Source organism: Thamnophis sirtalis, unplaced genomic scaffold (genome assembly GCF_051295495.1).
Source record: "Thamnophis sirtalis isolate CommonGarterSnake01/CBP01778 unplaced genomic scaffold, rThaSir2_p1.2 scaffold_2, whole genome shotgun sequence".
NCBI lineage: Eukaryota > Metazoa > Chordata > Lepidosauria > Squamata > Natricidae > Thamnophis > Thamnophis sirtalis.
Genome location: NW_028261382.1, coordinates 121,262,251 through 121,278,139, shown reverse-complemented (window position 1 = coordinate 121,278,139; position 15,889 = coordinate 121,262,251). Strand labels below are relative to the sequence as shown.

The 15,889-nt window shown below is 37.3% G+C and overlaps 1 protein-coding gene and 1 long non-coding RNA gene across 4 annotated transcripts in view; one reads left to right on the top strand and one right to left on the bottom strand.

Annotated features, from left to right (window-relative positions):
• Nucleotides 1-15,889, top strand: part of OXR1 (oxidation resistance 1) — a 216,950-nt gene that overhangs the window by 84,280 nt on the left and 116,781 nt on the right. The gene's annotated exons all lie outside the window — the stretch shown is intronic.
• Nucleotides 5,357-15,889, bottom strand: part of LOC148049146 (uncharacterized) — a 72,821-nt gene continuing 62,288 nt past the window's right edge. The window contains exons 2-4 of the long non-coding RNA XR_015695603.1: nt 13,954-14,201; nt 12,340-12,430; nt 5,357-6,744 (exon numbers count right to left, since the gene is read on the bottom strand). This is a non-coding gene — a long non-coding RNA (uncharacterized LOC148049146). The remainder of the gene's footprint in view (nt 6,745-12,339; nt 12,431-13,953; nt 14,202-15,889) is intronic.

The window sequence follows — 15,889 nt, the reverse complement described above, 5'->3', positions numbered from 1 at the left end:
AATAACAACAGGTTTTTTTAAATTTAAATCAGATTTATTTTTATTTTTTATTAAATTTATTTGAATAAAATGCTTTTGGAGTAAAAATCTATCTAAAGATACTTTTCCAATAATAATTTACATTAATAATTTAGTTTATTCAGAATGAAATGGAGTTTAGTTATTTAGCATGAGGCTGTATATTCTGCAATATTAAGAATATTGGTGAGTCAACAGGCTCAGTAGGAGCCACTGTGGGACAGAGATGACAATTGCTCTTTAAAAATTATGATTTAAATCAAGTTGATGTAAATTCACAACCTTTGGACGCAGGTTGTTCCACTGATTAATTATTCTAACTGTCAGGAAATTTCTCCTTAGTTCTAAGCTGCTTCTCTATAAGTATAATCTTTATTGTCATTGTACTTAAATACAACAAATTTGGTTTTTAACCTCACTGGTGCAAAATTATAGCAGAAACAAAAAAAAGAAAGAAGAAGAAAAAAAAACTAGCATGTGCATGGAGTGATTGTGGTTGTATTTAAAAGTCTTACAGCCCAAGGATAGAAACTATCTTTAAACCTATTTGTTCGGCTGGCTATACTTTGATGTCTTCTGCCTGATGGTTGAAGTGCAAAGAGACATTGACCAGGGTGTGAATCATCTCTGAGTATCTTCCTTACTCTGTTAAAGCAGCGAGATCTGGTGATGTCATTCAGAGGTGTTAGAGGGAAACCAATGGTTTAAGAGCCAAGGTGGCGCAGTGGTTAAATGCAGCACTGCAGGCTACTGCTAGATCAGCAGGTCAGCGGTTCAAATCTCACCGGCTCAGGGTTGACTCAGCCTTCCATCCTTCCGAGGTGGGTAAAATGAGGACCCAGATTGTTGGGGGCAATATGCTGACTCTCTGTAAACCGCTTAGAGAGGCCTGAAAGGCCTATGAAGAGGTATATAAGTCTACTGCTATTGCTATTGCTATTGCTATCTTGTGCCGAATTGATCACTTTCTGTTCATGCCTTCCTGTCCGCAGCTGTTAAACCAGCGTACCATACTGTAATGAAGTGGTGGACCAATAGAAAGAGGTCATCAGCCATTATTCCACCTGATTTTTTCGCAGGACTCTAAGGAAATGAAGTCTCTGTTGCGCCTTTCCAGTCACCAGAGATTTGTTGTTTTTCCAAGTGAGATATTGACTAATAAGCACTCCCAAGAATTTAAAAGAGGAAACCCTCTTCACACAGCCCCCCTCGATATACAGTGGGGCAGGTTCCCCTCTGTGCTTCTGAAAATCTCCTTTGTCTTACTAGTATTTAGTTGTTGTAAGTTGTTTCTTGAGCACCTAGATTAGTTTCCATCCATTGCTTCTTGTCCTATCATCAGGTGCTTTGGAGAATAATTTGATTCCCTCTTCTTTGTGGCAACCCCTGAGATATTGGAACACTGCTATCTTGTCTCACCTAGTCCTTCTTTTTATTAAACTAGACATACCCAGTTCCTGCAACCATTTTTCATATGTTTTAGCCTCCTGTCCCCTAATCATTTTTGTTGCTCTTCTCTGCACTCTTTCTAGAGTCACCACATCTTTTTTACATTGTGGCAACCAAACTGGATGCAATATTCCAAGTGTGGCCTTAACAAGGCATTATAAAGTGGTATTAACAATTCATGTGATCTTGATTTTATCCCTCTGTTTATTCAGCCTAGAATTTTTTTTGTCAGCTGCTGCACACTGCTGGCTCATATTTAAATGGTTGTCCATTAGGACTCCAAGATCCCTCATTTTCTAATGTCCTCCAAATTCTTCAGGGTAATCTTGGATTATGCTTGATCACTGATTGCTTACAAAATCATTATTGTCCAGTTTCAGGCTGCATAATAATTCATAAAACATGGTATATAAACCATATTGACTACAACATGCCAAAATAAACCCACGAGCCGCATTCTGACTTAATGCAATTTGTAAATCCAAACGTAGTCTTGAATTAAGAGGATTTGGAAAGGAATTGCAAGAAAGGAAACCTTTATTTTTGAGGGCCAGATGGTGTTTCCTAATATGATGTATTCTCCCCCCCCCACCCATACGTGCTTTATAAAGCTTCAGCAATCCCTGAACTCCTAACACCACCTGTCTGCCTCCATTTCAGGAAGGAGAACCTGATGCTTTCTGGCAAAATATGATGCCAGGGGGAACTGCTGCTTCTGCAGTCAGACTTTTTTCTTCATTAAGGTCAGGCAAAAAAAGAAGGAAAGCTGATTGTTGTTCACATTTCAGAATCTAATAATATCAAAGCCCAGCCATATATAACAGGCTATAGGCACCTTCTGATTACCAGAATGTTCTCTGACAGATGCCCACTTCTCTGGAACTACAGTCTGCATCTTCTTTAGACTGCTTATTTCTCCTAAAAAATAAAATATTCCCCTTCTCTTACTAAGAGGCTGTGCAAAATCTTTAATTTTTAATAGTTTTAAATTACTGCCGCAAATGCCTTTACATTTCTATTAGGATTCCACAGCATCCATTTTAGTTCATCGATAAGTATAGACAATCTGTACGGCTTCAAAGTTCTGTCTAGACAAAATGATTGTAGTGTTTCAATGAAAAATGTGTCTCTGAGAGATAATCTATTAATGTTATGTTTTGGGTGGCAGAAAATATGTCTGTAATGTATGCTTTTCTCAGAATGATCAGGAGATTAATGCTTCAGAATAACATCAAAACCAGAGATAGGTACAATGTGGTTGCAAGTCATAGAAAATATTGGTTGTGATCATAGAATTCTTCCAAAATAATATTTTTCTGAGTATAAGACCCACTTTTTCTTCTCTAAAAGAGGGTGAAAATTTGGGTGCGTCTTATACACTGAATGTAGCCAAAAACGTGCGGTACAGAGGAGGTGATAATCTGTGGCAATCCCTGCAGCCTGGAAAGGATAACAACTGATTGGGGATATTCTGGGAGGCCAATTGATGCTGAATCAGGCTGTAATAATGTGCTGAAGCTGACCTGGCTGTTTGCTATTTGCTGCAAGGACGTGTCAGAGTTTGCAGCAACAATCATATTCAGAAAGCACACACAAGTAATTGATTAAGTAGGACTCAATAACTTCTCTTTGTATACAATATAACACATTCAATAAATATACAATACCAAAAACACGTTTTCCATCATGGTAGTTCAGCAGATGGTAGTAGAACATGTCTATATCCTACTCTATCAGAGAAGAAAATTAGTAAAATTATCATATATTTGAACGTCTATCTTTGCATGAAGGCGTAAGGATAAGAGTGCACTGATCCTCTAATTCAGCATTCCAGGATATTGCCTTCCAGTTATGATTGACTGGGGAAGGTTTTGTTAAATTAATATATTAGTTACTGATCCACCTAATTTTTAGAAACAATTTATCTACTCAAGCGTTTTTTTAATTTAATATTTTCTTGCATATAGTTTTCATTTCAATCATTTTCACAATAAATGTTGATTTTAAAAAAGAAGTAAGCAGTGATTTCTACAAATTCCAGGGGCTGGTAAGTGGTGGGCGATGGGTTTTCACCTGATGTTTTTCCGTATTCATTGCTTTATTTAATAAATGTATTTGACGGATTAAATATTCCTGTTTTCTTACATGTAGTTGGATAGAGATTATGGTATTTAATCTCCAAAGAGCATTAGTTATATAACAACAAATCTATTCTGCCTTCGTCAATTGCCAAGCACCTGAATTTTGATCACATGACCATGGGAATGCTGCAGTGGTTTTAAAGTGTAAAAAGTCACTTTTTTCAGTGCCTTTGTAACTTTGAATGGTTACTAAATGAATGGTCGTAAGTAAGGACTAAAATGGCTCAGTGGCTAAGACACTGAGCTTGTCAATCAGAAAGGTTGGTAGTTCAGCTGTTCAAATCCCTAGCACCGCATAATGGAGTGAACTCCCGTTACTTGTCCCAGCTTCTTCCAACCTAGCAGTTTGAAAGCATGTAAAAATGCAAGTAGAAAAATAGGAACCATCTTTGGTGGGAAAGTAACAGTGTTCTGTGTACCTTTGGCATTTAGTCATGCCGGCCACATGACCACGGAGATGTCGTTGGACAGTGCTGGCTCTTTGGCTTTGAAACAGAGATGACCACTCCCCCCTAGAGTCGGGAATGACTAGCGCATATGTGCAAGGGGAACCTTTACCTTTATCTTTAAGTAAGGACTACTCCATCTTTCTAAGTGTTCTAAGATGCAACCTTGAAACAGATGGGAGAGCAGATATATAGAGTGCATATTTATATCTGTTTCTGTCTCTCTGCCTCTCTGTCTCTCTCTCCATCCATCCATCCATCCATCCATCCATCCATCCATCCATCCATCCATCCATCCATCTATCTATCTATCTATCTATCTATCTATAGTATAGAATATAGGACAGGAGTGTCCATCTTGGCAACTTTAAGATATGTGGACTGGTTGGGGAATTCTGGAAATTTGAAGTCTGTAGGTCTTAAAGTTGCCAATGTTGAACTCCTCTCATATAAGATAAAAAGCACTCAGTAATAGATTTGTAAGTTTCACATTTCACTTTTCTATCGTGTTTTGCTCAAATTAAATGTTTCACCAACTCTGATAGGGAAATATGAAATCCTGCCTATCAAGACTCCAATATTCTTGTGGCTCTTTTGTCGCCGGGACAATCTAATTGGTACAGTTAAAAAAAACCACAAGAACCCATGATGGGGTCACCAAATCAAATTGTGTTTCCATATTACTGAACTTTGACAATTTTATTTGTATTTATTTATTTAGATGCTGCCTTTATTATTCTTAGAAATAGCTCAAGAGGCAAACATAAGCAACATACTTTTGTCCTCCTATTTGTCTCACAACAACAACCCTGTGAGAGGTGGGTTGAGCTGACAGGGAGAGGGGAACTGGCCCCACGATCACCCAAATAGCTTTCATGGCTAAGGCAGGACTTGAACTCACAGCCTCCCACTTTCTAGCCTGGTGCCTTAACCACTAGACCAAACTGGCTCTCCATAAATTGGTGAGACCTTATTTTAAACCATTATATGAAAAGAAAACATTAAAACTACTCACAGGGCCTGCCAGGGAGAAGAAAATAAAAAAAAAGTCAAGATAATAATCTCAGCAGTGCAATCAAGTCTGAAACCTTTTGTATGTATGAATCAATGCGTATACAAAAAAAGCAAGGATTCGATTGTGCTCTTGTGGTGGGTATCTTGACTTCCTTAACTTAATGGGAGAAAGTTAATTACTTGTATGACATGACCACATTTAATTGTCAGGCACAGCCTTGCAAAAATTAAATAAAGGACACCCAAGAATGTGCATTTAAACTTTCAGCAGTAACTGTTTACCATTTAACTCACTTTTCATTATACAAGAGGCAGCTTAATGTATTAGGCTGGTTAATTAACTGACAGTCAACAATTGGTCGTACTGTTTAAGAAAGTATATTAAATTATTTTCAGTTGCCTGTCTTTTCTTCTCTTACACTTTCTCTGGGCATGAAAAATCATCAATGATACAAATCAGTGATCTGCAATTCTTTTTGTATCTAAGAACGGAATACATTGTGATGCATTTATTTCATTTTCTCATGTTGACTCCAAGCAAATATGCCTTGAGGTATGAATTATTATTTTAGTCTGGCCAAATTTCTGCCATCCAGCAGAGATGCAGAGATCTGTTTATTCATCCAGTGTGCATAAGCAAGGAGTAGTTTGCAAGAGCAATAAGGGGGGAAGGGAGAAAGTATGTTGAAATATATATCCTAGAATTGCAGCTCTGAACAAAGTCTGCAAAGTTTATTTATCTTTCATCTTTATAATTCAGTGCACCGGTTAGAAGTATTTTTATGTGATGTTATGAAAATTACGCATCAAATATTAATAGACACTAGGACTTTATTTCAGACTTGGATAATCTGGAAAAATAATGGAGAAAAAGTAAAACCGAATCTGAATGAACATGAGATTTTCTTAAGTTTTACTTCTTGTGATAAAAGGGGCAAAAGCCAATTATTTTTCTGCTCTTAGCACATCTGCAGACAGCCATCTGGCATCTCTAAGGTGAACGGGTACCTTTTGGGCAAGGAGAGACTTAAATAAAATTTACTATAAAGATTGTTTTTAAGACAATAATAAGACAAAAATCAGATTTGCTTGGTTTGACTGTAACTATTGTAGGGCTATAGAGATGACTGAGTCTGGCTTGGTTATCTGGGAAGAGATTAAGTTTATTAGACCTGATGAAGTGGACTGAATTCAGAACTCTTTAAGTTTGGCTACCTGTGTGTTTGAATTGTTTCCTACCAGACTGGTTTGTTGTTGTTAGTTGCGAAGCCATGTCCAACCCATCATGACCCCCTGGACAACGTTCCTCCAAGCCTTCCTGTCCTCTACCATCCTCTGGAGTCCATATAAACTCACAGCGACTGCTTTGGTGACTCCATCCAGCCACCTCATTCTCTGTCGTCTCCTTCTTCTTTTGCCCTCAATCTTTCCCAGCATTAGGCTCTTCTCCAGTGAGTCCTTCCTTCTCATTAGGTGTCCAAAGTATGTGAGTTTCATCTTCAAGATCTGTCCTTATAAAGAGCAGTCAGGGTTGATTTCCTGTAGGACTGACTGGTTTGATCGCTTTGCAGTCCAAGGGACTTGCAGGAGTCTTCTCCAGCACCATTGTTCAAAGGCCTCAGTTCTTTGGTGCTCAGCCTTTCTTATAGCCCAACTTTCACAGCCATACATTGCAACTGGAAAAACCAGACTGGTTAAGGACTCCCAAATAATGACACATAGGTGGTTAATGCTTTTCCAAGGGGAAAGAATAGTTCCACTAGCTGTTAAGGAGGTTTTAAAAATGGTCTATAGCAGTTATAGCAGTTAGACTTATATACCGCTTCATAGAGCTTTCAGCCCTCTCTAAGCGGTTTACAGAGTCAGCATATCGCCCCCACAGTCTGGGTCCTCATTTCACCGACCTCGGAAGGATGGAAGGCTGAGTCAACCTTTGAGCTGGTGAGATTTGAACCGCCGAACTGCAGCTTAGCAGTCAGCTGAAGTGGCTGCAGTACTGCACTCTAACCACTGCGCCACCTCGGCTCTTGTGCTTCTAGAAGTCTAGTGCTTCTAGAAAGCCATTTCTGGCTTCAACAGAATTGTACAAATTTGCTCTGTCTCCAATTTTTCCTTCCTAACTTGTAATTCCAGAGAGCCCTGGAGGGAAAGGATTGTTTGTAATCTTTCAGACTTGGCTGCAGCGCTGAGACAACATTGGTTACACTTGTCAGAGTGGTAAAGCATGGAGTAGTTCCTTGCCCTGAGGCTGCTTAATTTCTCAGCTGCTTTTCAAAACCACTGATCACAGAAGCCTTCTGGACTAGCTTAGAGGACTGGAAATGGCAGCTGGGGAGGAACACATGGTTCTATATTGGCTCTTCTCCTTCCTTTAAAACTAGTTCCAGTTGGTGTTGGTGGGGAGAGATGAAGTTTTGTGCCTCAGGGCACAAGTCTCTTTCTCTCTCAGCTTCTATTTAATATCTACATGAAACCACTAGATGAATCATCCATCAAGACCGGGTGAAGTATCATTAGTACTTCGTAATATGAAGTTATGCTCTTCTGCCCTGGACCCACTAAGTGAGGCTGTTAAGATTCTTTCCCTATGCCTGGAGGCTGTATTCTGATGGAAAGTAACGGACTGCAGCAGAATTCTAGCCAAAACTAAATGTCTATGGGTTTTAGAACCCTTTGGATCTGGAAGAGTTCTGTTTTTAGGTCTAAATGGGATTTCAATTATCAGGACAACATTGGTGCATATTTTGGGACATTTCTTAGATTCACATCTGCTGAAGGAGTAGATAGCATCTTGTTTGGCAGTTGTGTCTGTTCCTAGATCGGCAGACCCTGATCATGTTTGTTTGTATCTTAGACATCTCTTGCTTGCACTGCTACAGTGAGCTGTAAGTTGGACTTATTTGAACAATATTCAGAAACTGCAGCTGGTCGAGAATGTATCAACACTGTTTTGGGCACATCAAAGCTCGCCCATATAATGATATTGCTCTGAGTTATACTGGCTTCCAGAATGCTTCCAGGTACAGTTCAAATCCCACACAATTAAATTATTTGTGGAAGTTTTTGTACAAATATTTCTGCTCATCCCACCATGACTGGAGTTTTTTTTTTTTAATGAAGAAACCAGACAGCCATTTTTCTGAAATGAGATAGGGTCTCTTGCTTGAGGAGGGAGTTGACTAGAAGACCCCCAAGGTCTATTACAACTCTCTTATTCTGGTATCTTGTAACTTGTTATAAAGTTTTCTAAGTAAATGGTTATAGTAATAGGGCTAATTTCAATTTCCTTTGCACTTAAAACTGCAGTTGTGTAGCAATGAAAGAGTTGGTTTTTAACAGAATCAGCAGTATCTCTTTAAATAAGGTGAAAATAATTGGTAAGATAAACTGTATTTTTTCCAATCATATTTTTAAAGTTTTTTTAATAAAGAAATTGAGTGTTCCTTAGGATCACAGATGATAACATTTCATTTTCTATCTTCAAGGATATATATTAATCTTTCAAAGCTATCTTACTGAATGATTTACTTTTTAATCTTATGTTATAAGGGTAGTTTTTGATGATAAGCAATATTGCTTCACATTTTCCAAGCTGTATTTCATTACATAATTATGATTTGGTTTATTTGCAACTATTTGATAAGATTTTTAAATGCTTAATTAGTGCAAGTTTGTAAGAAAGATGGATTTTTCTCATGTTTATGAGCAACTGTACTTAGTATATTAAACTAAACCCAAAAGACTAAGGAATGTCTCTATAAAAATAGTGACATCAAGATAATTTATTGTCATGTAGATTTTGAAAGCCATATATAAAATAACACCTGTACATGCTATATAAATTTACATATAGATTCAAGGTCTTTGAAACAGTTAACATAGTTCCCTATCATTCTTCTACTTATAAACAAGTTACAATACTGAGTAATATTAATAATGATGGGGATGTATCATAGCCAGTAAATAACTGATTTGAACATTGAGTACATAGGATATATAAAAAGTATATATATATATGTATGTATGTATGTATGTATGTATGTATGTATGTATCTATCTATCTATCTATCTATCTATATGTATGTGTATGTGTATGTATGTGTGTGTGTATGTATGTATGTGTGTATGTATATATATATATATATATATATATATATATATATATATATAGAGAGAGAGAGAGAGAGAGAGAGAGAGAGAGAGAGAGAGAGAGAGAGAGAGAGAGAGAGAGAGAGAGAGAGAGAAGGAGACACACACAGACACATACATACTTAGTAAAATCACAACTCTTTAGAATTTTTTTCAATTCAAATTGCTCTTTCTAATTATTGATTTTAGACCATTTTCCTTGCTATGGAAATCTGAAATATGCCATGGATAAAGCTGAATGGGAGATCTGATCCACATTGACAGACTAAAAATAAATAAATCACCAAGTTCAGTTGATATTTCTCCAAGTGTTCTTAAATAACTTTAAAAAATGCTGATCTTTTCACAAAAAGATCCAGTTTTTCTTTAACATCAGCATCTGTTCCTGGGGACTGAAACAGAGCCAATATGACCCCAATTTTTAAAAAAGGGATTACGGAATGAAAATGGAAACTCTGGGCTATTCGGCTGAACTTCTGTTCTGAAGGGAAAAAAATGTGTAAGTATCAAGAAGAAATAAAGCAGCACATAAAATAATGACCCAGAGCTTTAAAAAAAAAGGAACCATGGTGATTTTTTTTTGCAAAAGTAGTCTTGTTTTGTCAGCTTTTTGGACTTTTTGAACATGTCAACAAAGATGGCATTTTTGTTGAACATGATTCAACTGAAATTATATGCTTTAATTTCCCAAAAGCCTATGGAAATTTCACTCACCAAAGTTACTGCCATGAGATAGATTACCTAAGTTTTCATAGATTAAAAAAGAGGTTAAAAAAACAGGAAGAAGAAAGTAGGAATAAATGAAATAAATCAGTATTGGATTGATGCAACCTGAAAACTAGGAATCCGTATAGATGGAGTTGTGACTGATTCTTTTAATAAATTCCAATAGAAGAGGATAGACGTTGGAGACAAACACTTGGGTTCCAGATACCCTCTCCACATTGAGTAAGAATGGTAACATTTGTGTAAAGTAATACATGCTGACACATTCAAACTGTACAATGTGTGTGTGTGTGTGTGTGTGTGTGTGTGTATGTGTCCGTGTGTGCGTGCACACTTCTTGTGTGTATACCTGTGTGCATGTGCATATGTGTGTGTGTACATATAGGATCGTGGTAGACAGTGATTGAGTAGAATAGATATTGGTCATGGTGGTAAGTGGTTGCAAAAACAACAGCCCAATATGTAGCTTTTTTTAAAGAGGGCAATTTGCATATGTGGCATTATTATAAGGGAATTTTAAAATAGAGCTGAATATTGAACAGCTAGAAAAGGTGTCAAAAAGGCAGCCAGAACATAAATGATCAGAAAATGATCAAGGAAAAAGTGCAGCACTTGGGGATCAGTGTCTTTGAAATAAGTAGGATAAGGGGATCCTCTAGGGAACAAATAATATGGAGAGAGATGTTTTTCTTCCCTTCTCTCAGTGCCAGGACAGAGTCATCCACTGAAGATAAATTCAGAGATCCAAGAGGATTTTTTTTCATTTAGCATATAATTAAACTATGGAATTTGTTGCCAGAAGCTATGATAATAGCAGGAAGAATTCAGACAAGAGGAACAAAGATTATTAGAGGGCTGGCGGCTAAAACAAATGAAGAATGGTTGCAGGAATTGGGTATCTGTAGTCTACTGAAAAGATGGACTAGGAGGGACATGATAGCAGCCTTACAATATTTGAAGGGCTGCCACAAAGAAGAGGGGGGGGGGCAACATAATTTCCAAAACACCAGAATGCAAAACAAGAAGTAATGGATGGAAAGTAGTCAACGAGAGAAGCAACCTAGAACTAAGGAGAAATTTCCTAACAGTAACAACAATTAACCAAGGGAACAGCTTGTCTTCAGAGACTGGACAGGCTTTTGTCTGAAATAGGATAGGGTCTCCTCCTTCCAAGGTCCTTTTCAACTCTGTTATTATGAATTTGATAAGTTTAAAAAAAGAACTGGAAAAGGTCATAGTGATCAGGCTGTCAGTGATCACTGGCTACTAACATTGCTTGCTATTTGCTACCTCCTGAATCACAGACAGTAATATATTTTGATACTGGATGATAGTAAGCAACAGTGGATGCAGGGATGGGTTGCTGCCAGCATTGGTGCATTCACTTTGCACGTGTACATGTGCGCAGTTGACTATCAATAAAAAATTACTGAAAAAGATGGCAGCAACAGCATTGCTGACCAGAACCTGTTCGGGGGCGTGGCCAGCCTGAGTTGCTGCCAGTTTGGGCAACCAAGGCCAAAATACTACTACCGGTGCGAACCAGAACCCATCTCTGAGTGGAAGGCTACTATCCTTTTCCACTCCAGATGTTTGGTCATTGATTGGCACAGGATGTTGGCATAAGAAGTGCATGGCTTGACCAGCAGGACTTATTTCTATTATTTTAAAATAGAATGCTAATAATTCTGTTCAAATAAAATTTATGTCCAAGTGTTTTTTTTTCTAAGTAACATTTTATAGCAAAACAGATATTAGTAGCATAAGAAAGATTTTCTGGATAGTGTAGGAAATAATCAAATCAATAGCAGTATACTTTTTTTTAAGCTAAAGGTAAACTTAAACATTTGAGCTAAAATTAAAATATTTACTGAAATTCACTTCTTTGGTTTTTTTTAAAAAAACATCTTTGCACGAATACAAATATAGGTTTATGTAAACAAAAGTCATGCCTTTGAAAATGTTCAGCTTTTATCTATATACTTCTTTTCTACTAAACATTTCCATTTTTTGCAGAAAAACCTGAGTTTAATATCTCTTCTAGGTTGGGCTTTTTGTCTTAATTTGTCTTGCTGACTTTTAAATTAATTTGTATGCCTGGTCTGTCTTCATATTACTTTTGTAGCTGAGTCATTTCCTTATGGGTCAAAGACAAGAATTAAAATGATGGAATAAACCACTTTTCATTTAGCAATTGTGATTAGTGGCCATTCACAAATACAACAGTAATAAAAATAATCATTCTCTGACCAATGATTAAGACAACAGCAATGCGATGATTTTCACAAATTCTCTATTTCTTCCTTTCCCTTTCCCTCTCCCCCTCCCTCCCTCCCTCTCTCTTTCCCTCCTGCTAAATGAGGAGAGGGTATAGATGACTATGGGATTTTACTTGCCTTGTCATTTTTTCTCTAGGCCACTTCAGCAAGATCACTCTCTCTCTTTCCATATCAACATTGTTTCTGCTTTCCTCATGTGCCAATTTGACTGCAAAATAGTTTAAGAAAAAACTTTTGGTTACCACCTCTTCCTATAAGTTGCATTGACAATTGCTTACCTTCTTGTGTGTGTGTTTGTGTTATTGCACATATTCAAGTGGGCATGTGTGTGTAAATACATACATACACACATGCCATTCTAGAAGCTGCTTAATTATTGTTGTTTTTTGTTCCCTTCCAAGCATGGACTCTAATATTTTAATATCCAGTTAACAGCCGCAAATATGACATAGTGGCTAAAAGCCCAGTTTAGCACACTGAGGAGGTTGTAGTTTAAATCTTTGCTGAAATGATAATAGACAAACTAATAAGAAAATGAAGAAATTAACGAGCTCTGGGATTTTGGAATTCAAACAGACAAGGAACTAGAGCACCATTTGAATACCAGCAACGTTAACAAAATCACCATCAATGAGTTGCAAAAGGAAGCTTTATTTGGAACACCTCACATCCTGCAACGTTACCTTTAATATTATTAAATATCAAAACCTGCCTATCCTAGGTCCTTGAGAAGGACTCAATATCCAATCTAAACATCAGGATGACTGGGTGGCCAACTATCATAATAATTCAAAGGTGTTACCTTTGTATATTTTTTCCAACCACCTGAGGGAAAAAAGGTTCCATCCAATTTTTTTCTTTAGTTAATGTAATAAGCCATCTTAGCATTATGGTTGCATTTGAAGTATTTTACACATTATGACCATATCATCCTTGCAAGTAAGCAATAGAGTGTTTTAAATTAGAGTAGTTTAAAAAAATAATCTCGTCAATTATTCAGAAAACTTCAATTAAAAGATAGCTGACTTCCTAAAGTCAGCTTGTAGAATTCAAGACCTCAGGGGAAACCATCATATCTTCTCTGCAGTAAGTAAATTAAGAGTGCTTGTCAAAAAGGACAAAGAACTTCAAGAACTGAAGAACTGCAATTATAATAACCCCAGATAGTAAACGCTGCATAATGATGGCAGATATTATTAAAATCTAGAATAAAGTCCAGAATATTAAAAGCAAATATGATGACGCAAAAGGCAGAATAGAAGATAAATAAGATATATGAGGGTGGTATGGCACAAATAGCTTTTAAGAAGGCTTATTCCTGCTCTAATATTCTTCTGATCTATTAGGATTACAACTTCTAGAATTTGAAGCAAGTATATGTAAAAACTTTAGTCTCAACACATCTGGAAAGCAATAGATTAAGGAAGGCTGTCTTAGAGACAGTGGTGGGTTTCAAAAATTGTTCGAACCTACTCTGTGGGTGTGGCCTCCTTTGTGGGAGTGGCTTGCCACCCATGTGACCGGATGGGAATGGCTTGCCGCCCATGTGACCGGATATGAAGATGCCGACGACACTTGTCAGAACCACCTTAAATTATCTCACACACAGCACTGGCATGCATAAGAATATGATGTAAACTCGTTTTTTAAAAGGCACCTTTGGTTTGCGTTAAAACAACTTCAACACACGCAATGTTCTGATTGCACCACAATCACAGTAGTCATCCTTACCTTTCACAGAGGCACTGAGTTTTATAAATATGAGCATGATAGTGTAGAATAATCATATCCAAGGACCAGTGGTGGGTTTCAAAATTTTTTGAAACCTCTTCTGTAGGTGTGGCCTGCTTTCCGGGTCCACTGGTGGAACCTCTTCTAACCGGTTCGGTAGATTTGACGAACCAGTTCTACCGAATAGGTACGAACTGGTGGGAACCCACCTCTGCTTAGAGATCACCAGATGGCAACAGAGAGTGAACCTGAATGAGCACAAGGTAGAGCTACTGTTAGACCTTCTTTGTTATCACCCTTATTGTTTTTCAACCATAGTTAAAGTGACATTGACTTGGATCAGAGATCTACCTGCAAGGTTACTCTGTGTGTGTGTGTCCCCTGACCTCTTCATCTTTTCCGTTAGAAGAAAAGAAGAATAGGTGTTTGATGCTGGATGCCAATGTATGCATTTCCAAGAGACGTAGCTATGCTAACAAAAAGGAACAGTCTGACTTTCTGTTCTTCACTCTACTTTAGAATATTTTCTTCCTAGGGCCTACAATTACACCCACATGCCTTCTACATAGGACATGCTTAGTTCCCTTCTTTCGTTTTTGCTACATATCCATCTGTAGAACAATGAGCTTTCCGATGACCTTTTTAGCAACATAATTAGATGGGTTGATTGCAGACACATATGCTAATTAAGACTTGCTCTTTTTAGCAACATTGGTATAAGTGAGTGAGTGTACATGCAATTCAAGTGTTGACCTTCACACACCCCGCTCTGAGATCATTCTTTGAACAAATGTATAAAATATGTCTTAAGTGTACCTGTTATCCCAGTTCAAAATGGGTTACAGAACATTTCGGGGCAGTCTACTTAATTTAACCATAATAATTAAAGAGAATTATTTTCACTGTAATATGTAGGAACAAGACTTCCAAACTTCTTTGTATAAAATGCAACAACTCTTGCCTATCAACTGATAAAGTTTCTCTCTTATTGTTAGATAGCCATTGTTCTTTGTTTATAAAGTGTACATCCTGATAAATAGCAGAGATGACAATCTCAAATCAAGAAAAAAACCCCATCAATTTGCTGCCTTGAGCATTCTCTAAAATAGCATTTGTATGCTGAGGAGTTAGAATTCTGCACTTTTGAAAATAAATCCTCTTATGCCTTGAATGATCATAAAAGAACTTTGAGGAGTGGATGAAGGCATGAGTTAGTTGACATTGTTAGCTCAGAAAAAGAAAGGGTCAGGGAGAAGGAAAATAAAAATTGAAGCGTGGTTGTGAATAATTATTTCTATTTTCTTGCAATGTGTTACCAGGTCTGAATCAAAAGTCTTTATTAGTGCTCGGCTGCAAAATTCTATTTCATTTTTTTTCCTGCCAGTTCTCATTTAGCTTGAGGGAAGATAATGTGTGTCTGAAATATCTTTCAGAGGACAGGAGAATTCTGAGGAACTCTCCTGAAAGGAGTTTGATGATGCTCTTGCACTTATTCAGATACAAAATATGAGGGAAAGGTGGAATGTTAAGGTTGAATCTTTCACAGTTCATTCTGTCTCCATCATTCTGAAGCCATGGTGGCACAGTGGTTAGAATGCAGTACTGCAAGCTAACTCTGCCCACAGCCAGGAGTTCAATTCTGACCGACTCAAGGTTGACTTAGCCTTCCACCCTTCTATCCTTCCAAGATCAGTAAAATGAGGACCAAGATTGTTGGAAGCAATGCACAGACTCTGTTAACCACTCAGAGAGTGCTATAAAGCTTATAAATACTCTAAATACTAGTGCTATTGCGCTCCTTCAGCCTTCTTGGCTTTCTGTACATCACTCAACTTTTGAGGAAAAACATAAGAGACCAACTTTCACCAGGAAGGGAGGGTTCAACAGTGGTTCTAATATCAACAACATATAAGAGGGATTCTTGCATTTGAGAAAG